The 23,903-nt window shown below is 35.7% G+C and overlaps 1 protein-coding gene across 19 annotated transcripts in view; it reads right to left on the bottom strand.

Moving 5' to 3' along the window:
* GULP1 (GULP PTB domain containing engulfment adaptor 1) overlaps positions 1 to 23,903 on the bottom strand; it is a 254,972-nt gene that overhangs the window by 127,571 nt on the left and 103,498 nt on the right. For 16 of the 19 annotated variants that reach the window (XM_032406429.1, XM_032406438.1, XM_032406456.1 and 13 more), the window contains one exon: positions 11,767 to 11,850. The exons of the other annotated variants lie outside the window; for them this stretch is intronic. The gene's annotated coding sequence lies outside the window, so the exon portion shown is untranslated. The remainder of the gene's footprint in view (positions 1 to 11,766; positions 11,851 to 23,903) is intronic. 19 annotated transcript variants of the gene reach the window in all.

Consider the following 23,903-nt stretch of genomic DNA (forward strand, 5'->3'; position numbering starts at 1 on the left):
GTTGCAATTTTTATTTGTCAATTATACTTCAGTAAAGATGGTAGTCAATTACCATTCCACAGTATAGATTCACTAAAATCATTTAACCAAACTCCAATTAATAGATATTTTCTGGTTTGGGTATATAGAAAGAATGCTGTAAAGACACGCTTATATGTATGTCTTTGTCGGCTTAAGCATTTCTCTAGAATAAATTCTTTTTCCCCCTTCTAATTTTAATTTAATGATTCTAATTTGCTTCCAGACAGAAACTTAGAGAATCAAGCTAACCAGAACGTCATGTAAAATTATAAATGTGCTTTAAGTGAAGGGCTAAGGATTTGTCCACTAGCAAAATCCATGAGTTTTAGATTCTCATCTATGAAATCTATCCCTTCCCAACACAGAGGGTTTAACTTTTTCTGAATTTACTTATCCTCTGGAATGTTGAGATTATCAGCTCCCTCTGACTTCCAAACATTTATCGAACACCAATAGTTGGTGAGAAATCTACTCCCCTGGGGATGTGAAAAGGATTGGCATACGGTTTTTAAAGTACAGTATAATTTTTTAAATGATAATTTAATTATATTCCTAATTTGAGGAGACAATTTACAGAGTCCCCCCCCAAAAAGGCATCTCCCCCGAACTTTTAAATACTGTTTGATTTCTGAACATTTGTGGAATAAATCTACTATATAAATGGAAGCATTTTGTATTAGAGTCTTTATACATATGTAACAAGACTTACTGTAATGGCATAAAAACAAATAACGTAATTTTAAGCGCTCTGCAAACTTAGGTATGTCTTCACTAAACAGCATATAGCTGAACTTATATTTATTCCAGCTGAATAACGTCCCTAACTAATTTTATCTATTTGTATTTATTGTGACTATTGATGTATTTGGATTTGTTCATGCAAATTTATTTTGTTTATCTAATCCTTACTAGTTTTTTTGTTTCCTCTCCCTGTCCTTTCCTACTTCTTATTGGAATGTCATGACAGTTGAATGAATTACTGTCCCCAATTCTTCACTCTCTCTTAATAGTATTATATATATACACACCTTTGCCATGACCTCATCATGGCTGGCTTTGGGCTTGGGCATGTGACTCACATTAATAAATGAAATGTTTAAAGATGAAATGTAACCAGGGGCTTGAAATGTACTTGCACAGTTGCTTTTGAAGTCTGGCTTGTCCTGGATAAGATTTTATATTAATTTTAGACTGGATTTTTTGCACCACACTGGTAGTACATATTAGAACTCCCCTCACTGCATTTTTAAGCATTTAAAAATTTCAACTACTTGATGACGATTTTTCTCCTATCAAAGACCCTGTACAGACAGAAGTGTCCAAACTGCTTGCCTGGGTACTGACAGGTTTTTTGGGGTTTGGTTTTGTTTTTTAATTTCCCTGTCATATTGGGATCAACACTCAAGTTTTATGTATGCAGCTGGATGTCAGCTGCCTTGTTTTAAACAAGCCCAAGGCCATATCTTCTATCCCAGCTTGACATTTCTGTTTCTTTCTTTAGAATGTGGCTGTGCCCTTAAACACTTTTTGGATATCTATAAAACATTTCTATCAGTATGAAATAGAGGGAGGGTCAGTCCACATTAGACTGGCTTGATATTTATCCAGTCACTCAATAGTTTGTGCCCGATTAGCTGATTTGAAATTAAAATCATTGGAAGAAACTGAGCAGAAAGGTAGGAAGAATAATAAAATCACAATTCATTCTCACTTTTGGAATGCCCCTCATACCAAAAACCCACTCAGGCATGGCTCAGCTGTGTCATCTGTTCATTAAACAATTACTTATTAAGGTCCTATGATACTCTGAACTTTGGGGAATCCAAGAGGGCAGAACTTGGCTTTCAGGAGAGGGCAGTCTACCAGGAAAGATTAATATGTGCATACTTATAAATAATAGTGAAAGTATCAAAAGAGACAGGCAGATAAAGTCGTATGAGAGAAGAAAAGATCATTCCAGCTAAGAGGGCATGATATTTTGATACAATAAGAAATACACATTTGGTCTTGGTCCTGGTTCCTGGCACAAAACTCCTAAAATTTTTGGAATTTCTTAATAGGGAGGAGAGAGGTGTCTTTTGTTATTTAAATGAGTCCCTTGCAACTGTACCTGAGTTTATGCTAATGAGTTGACTCCTGGGGCTGGTTGCCACAGGATTAGGTTGGTTGTCAGAGGATTAGGTTAAAGGGTAGGAACTTTCTCGGACCTTACCCTGGGACCTCTGGGGAAGAAAGAGGAGCTGGAGATTGAACTCATCACCAATGGTTAATGATTTAATTGATCTTGCCTCATAAAACATAAACAAGGGGGTTTAGAGAGCTTCTGGGTTGGCACACAAGATGCTAGACCTCATTGTATGTATCTCCTTCCCTGGCTATTCATTTGTATCCTTTAAAATATCCATTGTGATAAATTGTTGATGGTAAGTAAACTGTTTCCCTGGGTTCTATGAGCCATTTTAGCAAGTTTTTGGAACTGGTGAGGGGGTCGTGGGAACCCCTGATTTATGGTGGGTTGGTCAGAAGTACAGGTGACAACCTGGGACTTGTGACTGGTGTCTGAAGTAGAGGCAGTCTTGTGGGACAGCCCTTACCCTGGGAGGTCTGTGCTAACTCTGGGTAGACACTGTCATAATTTAGTTACATTGGAGGGCATCCAGTTGATGTCCACCAAGAATTGGAGAGTTGCTTAGTGTGGAAAACCTCACACATCAGTTGTCAGATGGGTTGTGAGTAGAAGGAAATAGCTTTTTTTTTCCTTTTAGGAGAACATTGAAAGTCGACCTTGAAGAAATGACCCCTCCTTCTTCTCCCTTTCCGTCCCTGGTTTTCCTTCCTCCTTCTTCCCTTTCACAGGTATTTACTAAGCACTTTCTTGGTTTCATGGCATTGATTTGAGTGCTGGGAAGGCATAACTGAAGAAGACAAATGCCCTACCCTCATGATATTCTGGGGAGGAGGGTGGGGAGGAGGGAAGGAAATAATATAACAATTTCAGGCAGTGAAAAAGTACTATAAAAAAAATAAGGCAGGGTAAAGAAGTAGAAAGTGGTATGATGGGGCACAATTTTAGAATGGCCGTTTGGATAGGGAAGGTAGAATGACTTTTAAGTAGAGACCCGAGTCAGTTGAAACAGTAAGTCAAGGAGATCTCTGACAAGAGCAAGAGGGTTAAAAAGACTGGTATTTTAAAAAAAAATAACAAGGAACCTGGTGTGCAGGGGCTGCAAGTAAGGAGGAAAGTGGAAGAGCAGAGGTCAGAAGGGCCCAGGTGCTGTAGGGCTTCATAAATATGGTAACAAGGTACAGATTCTGTTTGAAGTATAATAGGAAGACACGGGAAATACTTAGCTGAAAGGTGATATAATCTTACTTTTTATTAAAAAGGATCACCCTGGCAATAAATGAAAAATAGATCATTGTAGGGAGGGAATGTGGGTGTAAGAGGGAAAGCAGGAAGGCTGAATAGGGGGCCTGTGGAAACAGTAAACGAAGGCAGTCTGTTCTAAGGTGTTGGCCACACAGAAGTGAAGACTGGCCAAATTGTGCACGTATTTGGAGGGTGGATCCAAAAGTTCTTACTAATGGACAGATTGTGGGGTAGAGGAGATTTGAGAGAAGATAAGAGATCAGTGATCTGTGGGTCCTTAAGGGAACAGAATGAGAAGCAAACTAGGGCATCAATAGTGAGGCAAAGTTTCTTGTTTTGGACACTTTCTAAGCAATTATATTTTATAGTTCTGTACTAATATTATTATTGATTAAAAAAAAAAAAACTTAAAAAAAAATAATCTTAAAGCAAAAGCCCCCGAATCGGTTTTCTTCATGCCTGAGGCTGGTTCCAATCACAAAAAAAGAAAAAGCTGGGTAGCCATGCAGCTCAAGTCCTACTTTTCTCTAACCACAAAAACCAGACAGTGTGATATCTTAAAAATGCATTCTGCTTACTTGTCATGTTGGTTTGATCCCTTCCTGAACTGGTCTATGATAAGCACTGTGCAGTACAATCATTTTAATGTTTAAAAATATTCAAATGAATATTAAAGCTAGAAAGATTATATGATTGATTGGATTATCTGGCATTCAGCTATTGTGGGGCTAATCAGAACTAATTTATAGATGGCCTAACATATCCTTAGTGTTCAATGTTTAAATTGCTGAGATTTTAGTTTCTTTATGTTCTTTTTTTAATATGCATCAATTGACAGTATAAATTGTTAATATGTAAATCTTAGCTTCCAGCATCAATTTGTAATCTTTTTGCTTTTAATTAGAATTATTTTATTTTCTTTGACTAGTAAAATGTTTTTATTTAAGGTGGATTAAATGTAATGCCTCTAAATAATGCTAAAGAAAATCATCCAAAATGTCCATATAAATTGATGTTTAATTTCAAATCCTTCACTCAGTGGGGCCAAAAACACAACAAAAAATTTCATGATAGTCAGAAAGTATGTATGTTTCACAGCTGATCTATATGCATAGTGTGTGTACCTCTGGGGAATTAATATCTGCGTTTGGATGCTATGATACAACATACTAGTAACTGATATTTGTTCGATCTCAAAACTGCTAGAGATTATTTTGAGGAATTAATTAAAAAAAAAAATCTCCTTAGTCTTTTATGCTGATGTAACTTACAACTCCAAGTACTTCGATTGCCAAGCAACTACTGAACCCAAGTGGAAAAATAAGTGCTGTTTTACCTCCTAATAGAACAAACAGATGATACCAATGTATAATCAATTCCAACTTAAACTTGATATGTGCAACTGCCAATTAGATTGTGTGGGCTCTGAATTTTAAAGAGGCTTGAAGAACATTCTCAAAAGGACTCAATAAATTTAATTCTTAATGCTCTTCATTCCTGGAGAACAAAATGTAACCTGGAAAGCATATTTCTATAAAAGATTCAGGGACATTGTCTCATAATACTCATCCTGTCAGCTAACAGATATTAATGCATAACATGAAAAACATAATTTGATGGTTTTCACATACTAAAAACAAGGGCATCTTAGAAAAGTCATCCTAACAGAACTGGTATGGTAAATCTGAAAAGGTACATCTATGATGAATAATGCTGTGGTCCAGGTAAGTAGTAAGACATGTTAGTTTTATTGCAGAACAGCTAGATTTTATTCTTACCTATATGCCAAGTGTAAGGATATAGAGATAGAAATACAAAGTCCCTCTTAAAGTAGTTCATTAGCAAAAATGTGGTTCCAGATGTTTCCTTTATTAAGACTATATATAGAAAATGTTGAGCATGTGACCAAACACACATGCAAATTACTATATGCATGTATATAACACATTATATTTAATTTAAAATACATATAGATACTACTTTCTTAAGTATATATATAAAATATACCTAAAAATACAAAGCAAAAGGTATGAGATAAAAATTGATTCTGAATAAAAATTTCAGTATTTTTCCCCTTGAATTCTCTATAGGGATTCATGTGTCCTACTTTGGAAATCACGGGTAAAAGAAAACAGAGAGTAAAATGTACTAACTGCTGTGATAGAGATGAACATGTTTCTATGATGGGAGCTTGAGAGAAGCATCTAAACCAGTAAGAAAGGTAATCCCAAAATAAAATGGTGAGGGCCTAAGGGCCTACACTCTGATAAAATAGAAAGATCACACCTATGATGTTACAGTGTCTTTTGGTATTATCCTATCTCCTGCTAAATTTTGTTAGCATAAAAAAGTTAATTATAGCATTTCTGGAAAACGTGATAAAGGTTGCCTCGTTTGTTAATTCCTCCATAAAAAGAGACCAGGATATCAAAATTAAAAATCCAGGAACAAAATCTTCAACAAAACTAGGTAGCAAGATGTGATTTGGGGCTGAATTTTAAGACAGCCCCAAGATTCTTGCCGGCTAGGGTACACACTCTATGCAATCTCTAAGTGTGGGCAGGAACTGTGACCATAATGGAATATCACTCTCAGGATTACATTAAGTAATATATTAAGGATGGAAGAATTTTGCAGATACAGTTAAGGTCCCCATCGTTGTCTTTTGAGTTAACCAAAAGGGAAATGATCCTGGACGGACCTGGTTTAATCAAATGAAAGCCCTTTAAAAAGGGACTGCGCTCTTTCCTAAGAGAGAGACCCTCTCCTTTGGGCCTTGAAAAGGCAGAGTCCTGTTCTGCACTGCCTATGAAGAGAACCCAGGCTTTCCTTAAAATTAAGACTCCAGGAAGAACAGACTTTGTCTCTTCTTCACTGGCTTGCCATGAATTGTACAACTGCAACGAAATGAATTCGAAAACAACCTGAGGGATCTTGGAAGCAGATGCTTTCCTAGGACAGCCTACAGATGGGAAAGCAGTCCAGCTGTTAGGTCAAAGCTAGACAGGAGCAATGGAAGGAACGCCCCAAGGCAGAGTCCCAAGTCCTTCAAGGGGAATGATAGGCACATGAGCTGGAGGCAAGGATGGTGATAAACTACACATTAAAAGCCCAGCGACACTGGGGCGCCTGGGTGGCTCAGTCGTTAAGCGTCTGCCTTCAGCTCAGGTCATGATCCCAGAGTCCTGGGATTGAGCCCCACATCGGGCTCCCTGCTCGGCAGAAGCCTGCTTCTCCCTCTCCCACTCCCCCTGCTTGTGTTCCCTTTCTTGCTATGTCTCTGTCAAATAAATAAATAAAATCTTAAAAAAAAGCCCAGGGACACAACATCATGACCTTGTGGCTTCCAAGACCTTAGGGCTGACAAATCAAGAGCCACCATGCAGATTAAGTGCTCTCCTCTTTCACCTCTGCCCCAAGGTAACCCCTAGGCTCATTATAATGCACTTGCATGGCAGGAACAGCCCCACCAGATGGAGAAAGATTGCCATGAGCATTCTGGTACAAACCTTGTAGGGTCAAAAACTCCCCCTCCCAACCTGTGGGAGGAGTGGATGCAGCCTTCACCCCACCATGCATCAAGCTCCTCCCAGCCCAGAGAGACTCAACAACTATGAAATCCCACAACAACCTAGGGCTGGTTCCACCTCACTGAACCTGCCCGGCTCTCCCACCTTGAGAGTGCGCTTTTGCTTTCATAAACTGCCCTGTGCTTGCTACTTTCCTTCTGGCTGTCTTTATTCCAGCATGGATCCCCATGTAATCTTCCCTTGGGGAATCCAAAGACCGGAGACCTCCATTCACACAAAGCAGACTCTTCCACTGGTAACAGAGCCCACACCTTAATTTCAGCCTTGTGATACCCTAAGCAGAGAACACAGCTCAGGAGATCTGTGGAATTTTTGACACACAAAAACTGTGAGGTAAAAAATGGCTGTAGTTTTAAGAAGTCGGGGGCGGGGGGGGGGGGCGCCCGGGTGACTCAGTTGGTTAAGGATCTGACTCTTGATTTCAGCTCAGGTCAGGATCTCAGGGTCCTGAGATGGAGCCCCAGGTGGGCTCCACACTCAGCAGGGAGTCTGCTTGAGATTCTCCCTTGCCCTCTGCCCTTCTCCTGGCTCATGAGCACTCTCTCTCTCTAAAATAAATAAATCTTTAAAAAAAAAAAAAAAAGTCAAGTGTTTTATGCAGCAAGAATTTGTTACAAAGAATAAAATACTAATACACAAAATACCTCCAAGAATTCCATAATGCATTTAAATGATAAACCACTGACAGCCAGAGATAGTCATGGTATCAGCATCAGGGATGGAGATAAGAAAATCAAAAGCCCATTTAACACACCAAAATAGTCAAGAGGTTCTCAGTGACAGCCACAGTAACCTAGTAACCGAGAGGGCACTTTCTATTCCAACTCATTAGAGTGAGCAAGAGGTTTATGTGAAGGTCCAAAAGGGTCAGAGCAATTCGGGCCCTAAGAATTTCCAAAAACTACACACCGAAGTCTCCCATTAAAGATAAATTCTGGGAATAGAAACAAATTGAGGTAAATGGGAATAACAGTGACCGAAGAAAAAGTTCAGAAAAATTTAGGGGAGAAGACAGGGCCGGGATAAACCCGAAAGTATAAAACTTATTCTTCGTTTCTTCAGGAAAACCACAGAACAAAGAGTTTTAGAGCTATGAAGCTAGAAAAAATATTTAAGTCACTACTTTTGTTCAAAATTTCAGCAAACCTAACCTCATGACAAAAATTAAAAATGGAAAAGGAATTGTGTTTGAGTCTCATTTGTAAAGTGGTAATAATAAAAAAAAAAAAAGAGGAAAGAATTAGCACCCTTTAAAGCAAGGAAAGTATGCCAAAAAAGCTTGCCAACAAATTAGATTAAAACTCTAGCCTAATTTTTCAAAATGAGCCAAAAGAAATCAAGAAAATAACTGAAGATATGAAAAGACAACATCATTAAGAATTAGAAAAACTCAAGAGATTAGGGGATAGAACTCAGGAAATTTAAACGTAAATGAAATAAATAATTTCAGAAAGGAAAAATAAACCAGAAAAAAAATGCAAACACAATGGGTAATGCTATAAAGAAGTGAAAAATAAAAACAGGAAGCATTTTTAAGGTACAAAAAATAAAAGGACACTCTCTTGGAAAGAGAACCCCACAAAAAAGAAAGCAAAAAGAAAAGAGAAGGTACACCTGTGATGAAGGGTAGTTGGAAGGCAGGCAGGCAGACCAAGGGGTCCCACCCTAAGAGGAAACCACCCTTAAAAGGATTTTACACTGCCCAGGAAGGAGCCCTCCACTCTTTCCCATGTGATAGATAGATGACAAAAACCTGATTGGATGACAGACCCAGGGAGGGTTAATCAGATTAAAACAGCCCACTAGCAAGCCCAGAAAAACCCCTAGGCTTAGAAACTCCAGTGGCAGCGCTCTCAGGTCCCCTCCCTCCTCGGGAGCCTTGTACTACCACTTTGCTATCGTTCAATAAACCTTGCTTGCTCCCCACCACTCTGTCTGGTCTACCTCTTCACTTTTCGAAGTGGCGTGACCAAGAACCCCGGACACCGATGGAGAAAAAATCCTATAACACCTGGGTGGCTCAGTCGGTTAAGTGTTGGACTCTTGATTTCGGCTCACGTCATGAGATCAAGCTCCACATCAGGCTCCGCACTGCTGAGGGTGGAGCCTGCTTATGATTCTCTCTCTCTTTCTCCCTCTGCCCCCCCCATAAATAAGTAAATAAATAAAGTGATACAAAGGATTTGAGAGGAAGTCTTAAATATATAACGCAAAAAAATAATCCAACATATTATAGGAGTCCTCAAAGAAGAAAGCCAGAACAATGGGACACAATGAATAAAAAAACTTAACTAAAATGGAAAAAAAGATTTAAAAATATGTATACACGAATAATATATTGTATATTGGGCAAAGTTTCCAAATTGATCAATAAGAACACATATTCTAGTCAAATTCTAGTCAAATTTAAAGTGAAAAAGGAAAAAAAAGCACTTTGGGAATCTAGGTTAAAACTCCAAGGCACTTGTGAAAGACAAAAAAGTCAGATTGAAATCAAAGTTTAGACAACACTTTTTTTGAGAGAGAGAGAAGGAGGGGAGGGCCAGAGGGAGAAAGAGAATCTTAAGCATGCTCCACACCCAGTGCCAAGCCTCACACTGTGCCTGATCTCACAACCTTAAGATCATGACCAGAGCCAAAATCAACAGTTGGACACTTAAACAACTGAGCCATTCAGGTATCCCTTGAAGCAACACAATTCTATGGCAGAAGACAATCAAAGAAAATAAAATGGGAACTAGTGATTTTAAATTAAGCAAATAATTTTGAAATATTAAAGTACATCTAACAGTTGGTGTCTCCATGTGAGAACTATGGAAACATTCTAGTCAGCTCTTCCTAAGTATCACTTCCAGGCAGACAAACTACTGGAGAAACAATGACAGAAGGCTAGTAGGAACATTAAATATATCTTCACTATATAAAGACTCAACAAAAAGACAACCTAAATAAAAAATGGTCAATGGGGTGGTTCAGTCAGTTAAGCGATCCACTCTTGATTTCGGCTCAGGTCATGATCTCAGGGTTGTGAGATTAAGACCCTCACAGGGCTCCAAGCTGGGCATGGAGCCTGCTTGAGATTCTCTCTCTCCCACTCCCTCTCTCTTGCTTTCTCTCTCTCTCTCTCTCTCCCTCCCTCTCTTAAAAAAAATATGGTCAAATGACTTGAATAGATATTTCTCCAAAGATAAACAAATAGTCAACAAGCACACAAAAAGATGTTCAGCATCATTAATCATCAGGGAAATGCAAATCAAAACTTCTCACACTCACTAGAATCACTAAAATAATATTTAAAAACAGATAGCAAGTGTTGGTGAGGGTAGAGAAATTGGAACCCTTGTAAACTGCTGATGAGAATGTAAAATGGTACAACCACCGGGGAAAATATTTCCTCAGAAGTTAAACACACGATATGACACTGCAACTGAACCAGAAGAATTGAAAGCAGGTATTCAAATACTTGGATGCTTCTGGCAGCATTATTTACAATAGCCAAAAGGTAGAAACAACCCAATGTCTATCAATGGATGAATAATTAAACACAATATGTTATAAATACACAATGGAATATTATTTAGCCATTAAAAGGAATGAAGTATTGATATATGCTGGATACAACATGGTTGAACTTTGAAAACATTGTGCTAAGTGAAATAAATCAGACACAAAAGGCTAGATATTATATGATTTCATTTATATAAAATATCTAGAAAGAGTAAATCCAAAACAAATTGGTGGTTGCCAGGTACTGGGGGAGGTGGGAATGAGGACTGAATGCTTAATAGGTATGGGGTTTCTTCTTAGGGTGATGAAAATATTTTGGAATGAGATAGAAATGATGGTTGAAAAATACTATGAATGCACTAAATATCAGTGCATTGCAAACTTTAAAATGGTGAATTTTATATTGTAAATTTCACCTCAATAAAAAATAAACTTAACCAAGTTAAAAAAAATGATCACCAGTATTGGGACATATAAGCATCATGTAGCTCCTGATTCACTGAGAACACAGCATGAGTTCTGTGGTATTCAAGCAAAAAAAAAAAAAAAAAAAGCATAACCTGAATCTAATCATGAGGAAACATCAGATAAACCCATACTGAGAGATGGTCTACACAGTAGCCATATTCTTTAAAAATGTCAAGGTCATGAAAGAAAAGGGAAAACTGGGAAACTTTCCAAACTGAGAGATTAAAGAGACAACCAAATGTAGTATGCAATCCTTGATTGTATCCTGTACCTATGAAGCATACTGTTGAGACAATCAGCAAAACATTATAGAGTCCATGGGCTAGATGATGGAATTCAATGTTAATTTTGTGATTTTGGTGGCCATACTGTGGTTATAAAGAAGAATGTCCTTGTTTTTAGGAGAAAGTCATTGATGTAATAAGGGGTAATGGGGCCATCACATCTGCTACTTAATCTCTAATGGTTCAGAAAAAAATTTGTATGTATACATGTATATATATGTATGTGTGTTATTATGTATTATATAGTGTGTGTATAAATGTATGTATATGTACATATGCATGTGTGTATAATATACACATAAATATACACACACTGTTATGTGTAGAGAGAGGAGGGAGGGAGGGAGAAGAAATGATTTGCCTAATGTAGTAAAATTTCAACAAATGAAAAACCATGTGAAAATTATATGGAGTTCTTCATACTACTCTTGAAATACTTCTGTACAACAGAAACTTCTTAACTTCCTATTTTTTTTTTTTTGAGAAAAGGAAGATTATACCATAATTCCTGGACTCCACTACTTACCTATAATGAAAACAGGATACAGGCAGGAGAGGACAAGGATTGAGGCCAGTCTTCTTTAGGTATATATTGTTTTATAGATTGAATCTTGAAAACAGGGAAATTTTTACTAAATCATAAAGAAAAACTAAATTTAAAAACAGCGATTTCTGAAAATAAAAAAAAGATCCTAAATATGAAACCAGTTGATACTATAACCACAAGACATGAGCTATTCCATGTGATTCTAAAAGAGAATAATTTGACCTAATATCTCTGAAGGGATAGGTCATAAGGACAAAAGGAAGTACAAATAAATTTTAAACTCATTTCAGTAATCATATAAGTGGGGTAGTATCCCCCCAGCAATCATATAAGTGAGGATAGAATTGCTATTCTGAGTCTCTTTGTGTGTAAAATGGCATAACAATGAATAACCTGGTATTCTAATTCTGTTATCTTTGGTGTTGAGAACTGGGATTCTTAATGTAGGTGAAAGGAGATATACACGTAAAACAGAAATCATTAAGTAAAAACTCTGCAGTCTGATTTTGAACTGGAACAATGAGTATAAACTGGTGACATAGCTTTATCTTAAAACAAACAAACAAACAAAAAAAAACCCAACATTGTCTACTGAAACAACTAGCTCCAATAGCAATGAGCATCGTAGCCCCCAAGTTTTGGTCTGAAAATACTATTTCCCGCTAAAGGAAATAAAGATCCATTTGGAAAAATGGCTGATTGAAGATCTGGGACAGGAATTATATGGAGGCTAAGTAGAAGGTTGATTAAAATAAGAAAAATTCACCATTGATTACAACAGTAACTGCCGTGGATTGAAACATATCTAATTCTATGAGCTAATAATAATAACAACAACAACTCATGACTCCACATTGTAAAAGGCTAGAAAGCAAATTCATTATTTTGAGAACCAGCAAATAAAGGGCAAAAATCAACCATTTATCTTGACTTTCTTATAAATGGTTTCACTGTTAATCCAATAGTAGATGAAGGGCAGTTTTTCCCTTAGAAGTACTATGCTAATAAATGTAAAAGTAATGATAGAATAGGAACATTCATTATCAATCCATAACAAGTTAATAGAGGCATTGAGCATCAATGGCTACTAACACCAAACAAGAGAAACAGGCAAGAATAATGTTAACTCCTGATGTAAGAACACCACACCACTATAAAACAGACTTGCCAAAATGAAATCATACCCGATTCTGATTAAACCTCTATACCCAATTAATATTTCACAGGAAATTCAGAAAACTGAGGAACATGTCAAGCTACTCCTCAAAGATGCTATCCATTAAAATCCAGACTGTGGAAAACTCTACAGCACAAAGGATCAGCCTTCTACAACACTGATTACACAGGAAAAAAGAGAGAATACTGGTTAAAACAGATTGAAAAGACATAAGAAAAATTGCAAATTATGGCCCCATTGGGGAATATGGGTTCTATTTAATACAAGCAAATTGAAAACATTATGATGTTTATGAGATAATTAGAAGTTTGAACTTGGCTACCTATTGATGTTATTAAAGAATTATTATTAATTACTTGAATATGATAATGGCATAGTAATTGTATTTAACAGTTTTCTCTTTTAGAGATTCACACAAATATTTACGGATGAAATGATATGATGCTGGAATATGCATCAAAATAACATTAGGAGTGAGCTAAGGAAGGTGCACATGGATGAAGAGAATGGCCATGCATCAGAGCTGTTGAGGTGGAGGATGGATACCTGAGGACTCATGACACTACTCTGGGAACATCTGCACATGTTGGAAATTTTTTATAATAAGAATTAAAAGCAATTTACAACTATTATAATGAACTCAATTTAACTGATGTTAGTAATTTGACAGTTTTTGTATTTATAAAATTTTACATACATTATGTAAAAATATTAAAAGACTAGAAGAGCTGCAGTTTTTGGAGAGGTATATTCCATGTGTTACTACTCAGGAGTCTCCTTTGTCACCAATTCAAATAACATTCTTAGCTACTTAATTTTACATCTGACATTCTAATTTAACTGTAAGATCTTTATCGCAGGCCCAGAGAATGATTCCTCCAATAGTTGCACATTTAAGATACAATTATTTTTAATGCCGATAGTAAATGAAATTGCGCCGTAATCTGAAGTGAGGCAAAGGTACACTTGATTTTAAAGGTTTATTTTAGGAGCGAAACTCGAGTACACACACACACACATACACATATATACATATATATACACATGCACAAACATTTTTAAAAACAGAAACAATGGAAGTCTGAAAATAGGATAAAAAGAAAAAAAAGTGCTATTTTCAACTCAACTCTATCCATTTTGAAATGCTAATTATGAACAACTGTTTTTCTGTTAACTTACCAGAAAATGATTTTGATGTGTTTGTTTTTATAAAACCTTTAACTTTCAACTTATTAAAATTTTAAGAAGCTGGAAAATGCTAATTAGCACAGAAATTTTGTTTTTACATCACATTTTTAAAATATAAAGTAATGCTTTCTTGGAATCTCTAAAACACTATGTTTCAAAGGATACAGCATTCTTAAAATGCAATCAGGTCATAATCATGGAATCTCTGCAAGAATCTACTGTTTTATTTAAAAGTGATGAAGAAGGCATATATGTGTAACAGCATTGTGTGGCAGAAAAAATACTACCTTAGGAATAGATAAAAACAGGTTCCAATTCTCAGTGTCATTATCTATGAGGCCTAGAGAAAATCATATATTGTCTGGAATATAATTTCTTTCATTAGTACCATAAATTGGGAATGAATTGTTTCTACAAACACTTTCAATTATTTCAAATGAATAAAAGATATTTCCTCACCTTTAAAATGGGATGAATAATATCAATACTTTACTGGGCTCTTTGAGTATAGTGCTAGAGAAAAGCTGGGGACAATTACTAGCAAACACGGTTTCTCAAAAATTCACCCTCTGCTGGTAGAACCTGACTCTTCTTTTATCCTCAGGAGTAGTGAATGAACTGGAAATAGCCAAGGAAAAGAAGCTATCCTCAGTTGACTTTTGAAAAGCAGACTATTTAGTTCTAAAGATTAACCTCAATATCTACCTGATTTGTGAACAACTCATCTTCTAGGTAATATTTCTCACAAAGGAGGTCACATAGATATTTGAGAAGCCCAGAAATCTGGAAACTGAAGCAGCAGAGAAATAAATTGTGCCATATAGGGTCAGTGCTTCTAATTAGCCCAGGCACAGAATCTCTACCACTCTTATATACGGCCACAAAGTAAGAAAGAAGAGTTTTATTATGTCCTGTAACCTGTGTGTCCCAGAAAACTTAAGAAAAAGGTACTTTCAGTAATAGTTGAGAACACTTCTTTTTAATGTGCTACATGAATTCTTTTTAAATCAAAATTCCTACTTGAAGTTCAATATTGATAAATGTTTTATTAAAATTATCTATTTAATTTGAATGTTATTTATTTACTTATTTACATTTCTTTTTCATTTTCCTTTAGACACTTACCCATTTCTCCCACACCCAGCACCTGCCTTAGGCAACTACCAGTCTGATCTCTTTATGAGCTTGGCTTTTTAAAAAATGTATTTAACATTCCACATATATAAGAGAGATCATATGGCATTTTTCTCTCTGACTTATTTCACTTAGAATAATGCTCTCAAGGTCAGTCATATTGTCACAAATGGCAAAATTTCATTCCTTTTTATGGTTGAATAATATTCCATTGTATATATACCGTATCTTCTTTATCCATTCATCCATCAGTGGACACTTAGGTTGTTTCTGTATCTTGGCTATTATAAATACTGCTGCAATGAACATGGGGGTGCACATATCTTTTAAAGTTAGTGTTTTTATTTTCTTTGGATAAATACCCAGAAGTGGAATTGCTGGATCATATGGTAGTTCTATTTTTAATTTTTTGAGGAACCTCCATACTGTCTTCCACAGTGGTTGCACCCATTTACATTCCCATGAATAGAGCAAAAGAGTTCCCTTTCTTCCACATCCTCACCAAGATGTGTTATTTCTTATCTTTTTGATAGTAGCTATTATGGGGTGATATTCCACTGTGATTTTGATGGAGACCATCTTTTCATGTGTCTGTTTGCCATTTGTATGCCTTCTTTGGAAAAATGTCTATTCAGATCTTCTGCCCAATTTTTAATCAGATTTTTTTTTGTTATTGAGTTGTATAAGCTCTTTATATATTTTGGATATTAACAGATACATGATTATAATATATCAGATATATGATCTGAAATTTTTTCTCCCATTCAGTAGGTTGGCTTTTCATTTTGTTGGTTTCCTTTGTTGTGCAGAAGCTTTTTAATTTGCTTAGTCCCACTTGCTTATTTTTGCTTACGCTGCCTTTGGATTTGGTGTCAGATTCAAAAATCATCACCAAGATCTATGTCAAGGAGCTTACTGCCTATGTTTTCTTCTAAGAATTTTATGGTTTCAGGTCTAATGTTCAAGTCTTTAATCCATTTTGAGTAAATTTTTGTGTATGGTTCAGTTTCATTCTTTTGCATGTGACTGTCCGGTTTTCCCATCACCATTAGTTGAAAAGACTGTCCCTTTCCCATTGCATATCCTTGGCTCCTTTGTCATAAAGTAGTTGACTGTATTTGTGTGGGTTTACTTCTGGGCTCTCTATTTTGTTTCATTGATTTATATGTCTCTTTTTAGGCCAATACCATATTATTTTAATTACTATAGCTTGGTAATATAGCTTGAAATCAGGGAGCATGATGCTTCCAGCTTTGTTTTCATTCTCAAGACTGTTTTGGCTATTCAGGGTCTTTTGTTTTTTCTTACAAATTTTAGAATTGTTTGTTTTACTTCTGTGAAGAACACCTTTGGAATTTTGATAGGGACTGCACTGAATCTATATTGCTTTGGGTAGTATGGGCATTTTGACAATATTAATTCTTCCAATCCATGAGCATGGAATACCTTCCCATTTATTTCTGTCTTCAATTTCTTTCATTAATGTCTTATAGTTTTCAGTTTATAAGTCTTTCACCTCCTTCATTAAATTTATTCCTAAGTATTTTATTCTTTTTGATGCAACTGTAAATGCAGTTGTTTCCTTAATTTCTCTTTCTGATAGTTCATTATTGCTATATAGAAATGCAACAGATTTTTGTGTATGATTTTGTATCCTGCAACTTTACTAAGTTGATTATTTCTAACAGTTTTTTGATGAAGGCTTTAGGATTCTCTATCTATAATATCATGTCATCTGCGAATAGTGACAGTTTTACTTCTTCCTTTCCAATATGGATGTTTTCTTTTTTTCCCCAATTGCTCTGGCTAGAATTTCCAATACTATATTGAATAAAAGTGGTAAGAGGGGCATCTTTGTCTTGTTCCTGATCTTAGAGGAAAGCTGTCAGCTTTTCACCATTGAGTATGTTAGCTGTGGTCTTGTCATATATGGCCTTTATTACACTGAGGTACGTTCCCTCTACACCTGCTTTGTTGAGAGTTTTTATCATAAGTGGATGTTGAATTTTGTCCAATGGTTTTTCTGTATCTATTGAGATAATCGTATGATTTGTATCCTTCATTTTGTTAACCTGGTTTATCACATCGATTAATTTATGAATGTTGAACCATATTTGCATTCCTGGAGTAAGTACCACTTGATCGTGATGCATGATCCTTTTAATGTATTATTGAATTTGGTTTGCTAATATTTTGTTGAAGATTTTTGCATCTATGTTCATCAGGGATATTGGCCTATAAATTTCTTTTCTTGTGATATCCCTTTCTGATTTGGGAATCAGGGTAATGCTGGTCTCATCAAATTAGTTTGGAAGAGTTCGCTCCTTTTCTGTTTTTTGGTAGAGTTTAAGAAGAATTGGCATTAATTCTTCTTTGAATGTTTGGTAGAATTCACCAGTGAAGCCATCTGGTCCTGGACTTTTGTTTGGTGAGAGGCCTTTGATTACTGATTCAATGTCCTTACTAGAAATCAGTCTGTTCAGGATGCCTGGGTGGCTCAGTCGGTTGAGCGTCTGCCTTCGGCTCAGGTCATGATCCCAGGGTCCTGGGATGGAGCCCCACATCTGGCTCCCTGCTCAGTGGGAAGCCTGCTTCTCTTTCTGTGTGCTGCTCCCTCTGCTTGTGCTCGCTTGCTCTCTATCTCTCTGACAAATAAATAAAATCTTTAAAAAAAAAGAAATCAGTCTGCTCAGATTTCCTATTTCTTCATGATTCCGTCTTGGCTGGTCATACGTTTCTAGGAATGTAACCAACCATTTCTTCTAGGCTGTCCAATTTGTTGCATGTAATTGTTCATAGTAGCCTCTTAGAATCCTTTGTGTTTCGGTAGTATCTATTGTAACATTTATTTTATTTATTTGAGTCCTCTCTGTTTTCTTCTTGGCAAGTCCAGCTAAAGGTTTGTCAATTTTGTTTATCTTTTTAAGGAACCAACTTAGTTTCTGTGATTTTTTTTTTAATAGATGTGCACATATTTCAATTAAATTAACAAATATATCAGTTTCATAACATAAAATGAAAAGCAATTTGAAAATAAATTTATATTACTAAATTTTATGCTTCCCCAATTAACAAATAAAACATCAAATTAACTAAGACAATTTTAATATAGGAGAAGATTAAAGGGAAGGCCTATCATTTAGTTCCAAGAATGAAATGAGTTTATGAATGTAAATTATATGTGCGTGTATGGTATGTGCATGTTATTATATATATGCATATGTGTACATATGTACGGACATATGAATTTGTACAACAACTGAATTTGTTCTTAGAAATTAACCAATCACTATACCTAAGTTAATTAAGTTTTAAAAGGCCACTGATAAGAACTAATTCCTAGTTATAATTATCACTAATTAGCACTTTAAATAAAACCTGACAAATTCTGTACTGAAATATAAAAGGAATTTGGAGAATTTTGAGAGGAAGAAATACAATATTTAAAGGATACAGCACACAATAGATAAAAAAGTAAACTTAAAAAGAAATGAAAAGGTCAAGAAAATAACAGTGATCCAGAGGTTATTCACCGTTTATCTACATTGTGAACAAATTATTTAAAATTTTGAATTTCTTCACAAAGAAGAAATATAAAAAATATAAAGAAGGAAGTTTAACACTTTTCTTTTGAATAAAAATAAAGAACAGCTACTTAGCTATACATAAGGTGTTTTCCCATATGAAAGAAAAAAGGACCTAGGATTATATTTCTAAAAGTGAAGATTTGATTTTCCATTCTCTTACCTTGAGTTCTTCATATTTCCATTCTTTAGTGCTATTTGTCCCTCTGCCTTGAAAGCTTTCTCCCATATTAAGCATGCATTTGAGTGCTCCACTCTCACAAAAATGGTCACTGCTTGATGTATAAGTCTCTATATATTCTCTATAACATTATTTGAAATTATTCATTTATATCTGCTTTCACCTACTAAACCAAAAGATTCTCAAATGCAAAAAAACTGTGCCTAATATGTGATTTTAACCCCAAATGTGACACATATTGGGTCAAAAACCACTTAATTTACTGATGAATGATGGAATGGGTAGATGGAAGTATCAACAATAAGGGTTAGCAATGATAACCCTTCATCTTTTTTTTTTTTAAAGATTTATTTATTTGAGAGAGACAGTGAGAGTGAGAGAGAGCACAAGCAGGGTGAGCAGCAGAGGGAGAGGGAGAAGCAGGCTCCCCGCCGAGCAGGGAGCCCAATATGGGGCTCGATCCCAGGACCCTGAGATCATGACCTGAGCAGAAGGCATATGATTAACCAACTGAGCCACCCTGGTGCCCCAACCCTTCATCTTTTTAATCTGAAATTTTTGTAAAAAAATGTTTTAAAGCAAAGAAATCTATTTTGGTATATTGACATTTTATCATTGTATTAATTCCTACAATCCTCCACAACACACACACACACACACACACATAGTTATGCATGCCCCCCCCCCCCCCCGCACACACACATTCCAAGTTAAAATATAAACTCCTTAAGTTTGGACTCCACATACTTAAAATTTCATAATTTTTATAGGAGTAGGAGTCATTAAATTTATTACTGACTAATTCAAAATCTACAGATTGGGGAAATATAAGCTCTTCTTTAAAGGAACAAATCTACTATTTGTCAATAAGGAGGTGAAACTAGATAATCAGTAGGGATTTTTTTGAATTATTATTTTAAGCAACTGGTTCCATAAAGCCAAACTTCCATTAAACCAAACTTTCATTAAAGACTGGATTCACTTAAAAAAAAAAAAAAAAAATTGGATTCACTTGTATTTTACAAGAGAATAGGGTTTTTAAATGAAACAAAAATAATTTTTCTAAAAACTATAGCAAAATTGAAAAATATGAACCAACTCACTAGACATTATAATAGTGATATATTTTTTGCTATTTTTAACTACTGTATAGTTACCAGTGGGAAAAAAACTAAAATGTATCATCTTTCCCGCTAACAAAGATCACCTGAGCTAGTCCAATAATCTAGAGTGTGCAGAAAACTTCTGGCATAGAGAGGAAGAGACAAAGAAACCACTGGGTAATTCTAGCAAATAGCGCTAGTTTGAACAAAAATAAAACAAAACAACAGTTCTTCATATTCCACTGATCCATGCTTTAAAATTTCCAGTGTTCCCTGTGAAACATTCACAGTCAATTAAAAAGCAACCTTTTATGCCATAAGAGATATGGGAAAAAGAATTTCCTATTGTAATGAGTGAGATGAGGCAGCAAAAACAAACAAACTGACACTGCTTTGACAGAACAATAAAAACAGAACAACCTTGCAATCGGGATACAAAGAGAGAGAAGCAAACCACTAAACAGACTCTTAACTATGGAGAACTAACTGATGGTTACCAGGGAGGGGGTGTGTGGGGGGATGGGTTAAATGGGTGATGGAGATTGAGGAGGGCATTTGGGATGAGCACGGGGTGTTGTATGGAAGTGCTGAATCACCGTATTGTACACCTGAAACTAATATTACACTGCATGATAACTAAAAAAAAAAAAAAACCCCACAAAACAACTTTGCATTTGTATAACACTACATGTAGTCTGACCGCATGGATTCTCACTGTCCTGGTTTTACAATGGAGTTTACCTGTTAAGGATCTTGAAGTTTCCTGATGTAGACAAAGACTATTTTCCAAGCACCCAAAACTTTCTCAAAAACAGAAATTATAATATTTTTTCAAAAACCCAATCTTCACCATTGTGATCTGGCATTTACTTAAGAATGAATAAAGCCTACCAGACTTTAAAAACAAATGTTCAAATATATTTACCCAACTATATCTGATTAAATGCTGTAAGTGTTTTGTGTGCTTTTTATTCACTCTTCAGTTGAATACTGTATATTCAAGTGCTTGCTATCCCGTGGCTTGTCTTCATAAAGGGCAAATCCTGTCTCTGAGTTATCACTGCCATCTCCCTTCTCAGAATGTGGGACACAAAGCCCACAAACTGATGTAGGTGAATTAAAGCTGCGACTGATGCCAATTTTCTGATTGTCAGTCCGTCTCTTCCATCACAAGACTAAAAAGTGCAAGATTGTTAAGAACTGAAAGGATATAGCAATTGAGTCCTGAGAGTGTCTAGCCTTGTGATTTGTTGTAATCAATCTAAGACTAGGTTACTGTCCTTGTACTTTACTTATCCCAGTCACCTTAGTTAACCTCTGGTTGGCATTTCATTTTTTTTAAAAACAGCCTACTTGATCTATGATTTAAATATTGCAGAGTTCACTCATATTAAAATATACAATTCAGTGTTTTTTTAGAATATTTACAAAGTTGCATAATCATTATTATAATCTAATGGTAGAACGTTTTCATCACCCAAGAAGGGGGACTCTTACCCCCACCCAAAGGAAAAATAGAAGAAAGAAGGGAAAGAGAGGGAAAGGGGAAGGGGGAGAAGGGAACGATGAAGGGAAGAAAGTTGCACAGAAAGAGTTTCATCTTAAAGAGGAAAAAATGCTTGCAAAACAAAACAAAAAATGCTACAAAGATACATGCAATACAAATTTTATTTTAATTTATTTATTTACTTATTTATTTGAGAGAGAGAGAGAGAACAGGGGGAAGGGCAGAGGGAGAGGGAGAGAATCCCAAGCAGACCCCATGCTGAGCATGAAGCCCAACGCAGGGCTCGATCTCACAATGCCGAGATCACAACCTCAGCCGAAATCAAGAGTCGGTTGCCTAACCAACTGAGCCACCCAGGCACCCCTGCGATACAAATTTTAAAGTATATTTCCCACATTATTCTAAATGATTATACTTTCCTTCCTTTTTCATTATTAAGTATTATTGGTTATTAACTAGTCACAAAACGGATAAAAGATTCCTTAAAAAAAGGGCTCTATAAATCAACAGTGTTGCTCTAACAGGGCTGGGGCATCTTGGTTTAGTTTTATCACTCTGCAAACCATGGAAGTGACTTTTACCTGCGAGGGGTTGGACTCCTGGCGAAGAGTTGGACTGCTGATCAGAAAGCTGGCATCAGCTGAGCTTTAATTCACCCGTGTGCACCTACATCTTTTCTAAGGGCATATTCCACGTTCTTCCATTCTTGCCTTCTCCAAATGCACACACCTTTTCCTCTGCTTTGTTCTATACCGACAAAGGATCTGGACAGACATCAACATTTCATCCAAACCTACTTTTCTTTGAAATTTGCTAGGACAGCAGAATAAGTGTCACATTCTCAAATTATCATTGGATTCTTCAAAAAAGCCAACTCCCAGGAATTATCATTTTACTTTTCAGCATCTGGGTTACGTTTCACAGGCAGATATATACAGCCCTATCGTCTTCTGAGATAAAGTTGCTTAACATCATTCTAGCTAGCCCTGAGATATAGAAACCTTACTAGCCTCCATGCTGGAGTCTTAAAAAAAAAAAAAGTCCCCCAAATGTGACCTTTACTCTTGATTTCCTTAGATTTACTCTTATTCTATCAGAGGCTCCAGAGGACTACATGGAGAAAATTCTCAGGATCATATTAATCTATAGTAAGGAATTTTCGTTATTTGTAAAGTAATTCTGGGACTGCAAAATGAAACAAGGGAACTTTGTCTAAGTTCTTAAGTACTGTTAAAAGTCATCTTTAAACACTGCAATCGAACATCCTAAGACTTATGCACATGGTAACATATTTACTCTTGATACAATATTATTCCATAAAACCAAAAATTACAGTTTGTTACAAAGGAGTTGAAGGAGGCCTTCAGATGCCACCCATTCACTGTTAGAAGCCTGTTCATAATTATAAAACAGTCATGCAAATTAATTCCACTTAAGAAATTATAAATTATGCTAATTATATAAAGTTTGTTTTCTGAAAAGACCAGAACTATTTCTGTCATTGTGTGATTAAAAAATTTACATAGATTCAATAACACAGAAATTGAAATCACCTTCCTGTCACAAATATTATTTTAGAATAGAACAAAATTAGAAGTCCCTGACATATTATAAAAACTCCTTTTAATGATTAATAGTGTTGAGTTCTCAGAGGAATTGCCAAGCTACTGACATATTTAGCCTTTCAAGCTTCAGCATTCTTTTGAGCACTCTGGGAGGGCAAGCATCTTATCTTTCAAATCCTTCACGTAGTTCTTGCTAAACTGAGCTCTAAAAAACACACAAATTATTATTTTTCCAATGAAGACTGCTGAAGTGTCATAATTTAGAATAAGTGCCTACTGGCTAGAGTCATATTAATAAGTCATAAAAATGATTTGTCTAATGGTGACATAGCTGCAATCAATATTTCAATTAAAAATATATATTCATGCAGTTTCTTTGCAAAGAAAATGACAAAGATTTCAGTAGACATAACAAAAACTGGTCACCAACTAGAAGCATATAAAAATCAAACAACAACTCCGTTTTCTTAGAAAACAATACTAACATACTGTTTAATGAATTTAATGCATTAAAATAAATTTCATGTTTTATAAGCAAATTGAGATAGGAACATCTCTCAACAAATATAATAAACCATTTATATAATACCATTTACCCTCCCAGAGTTATAAGACTTTTAAATTATGTGTTTCTTTTATTTAGAGACAATGCCAGAGAATTTGAAAGTCCAAAACAT

The sequence above is a fragment of the Phoca vitulina genome, unplaced genomic scaffold, assembly GCF_004348235.1.
Source record: "Phoca vitulina isolate PV1807 unplaced genomic scaffold, GSC_HSeal_1.0 scaffold1, whole genome shotgun sequence".
Classification (NCBI taxonomy): Eukaryota; Metazoa; Chordata; class Mammalia; order Carnivora; family Phocidae; genus Phoca; species Phoca vitulina.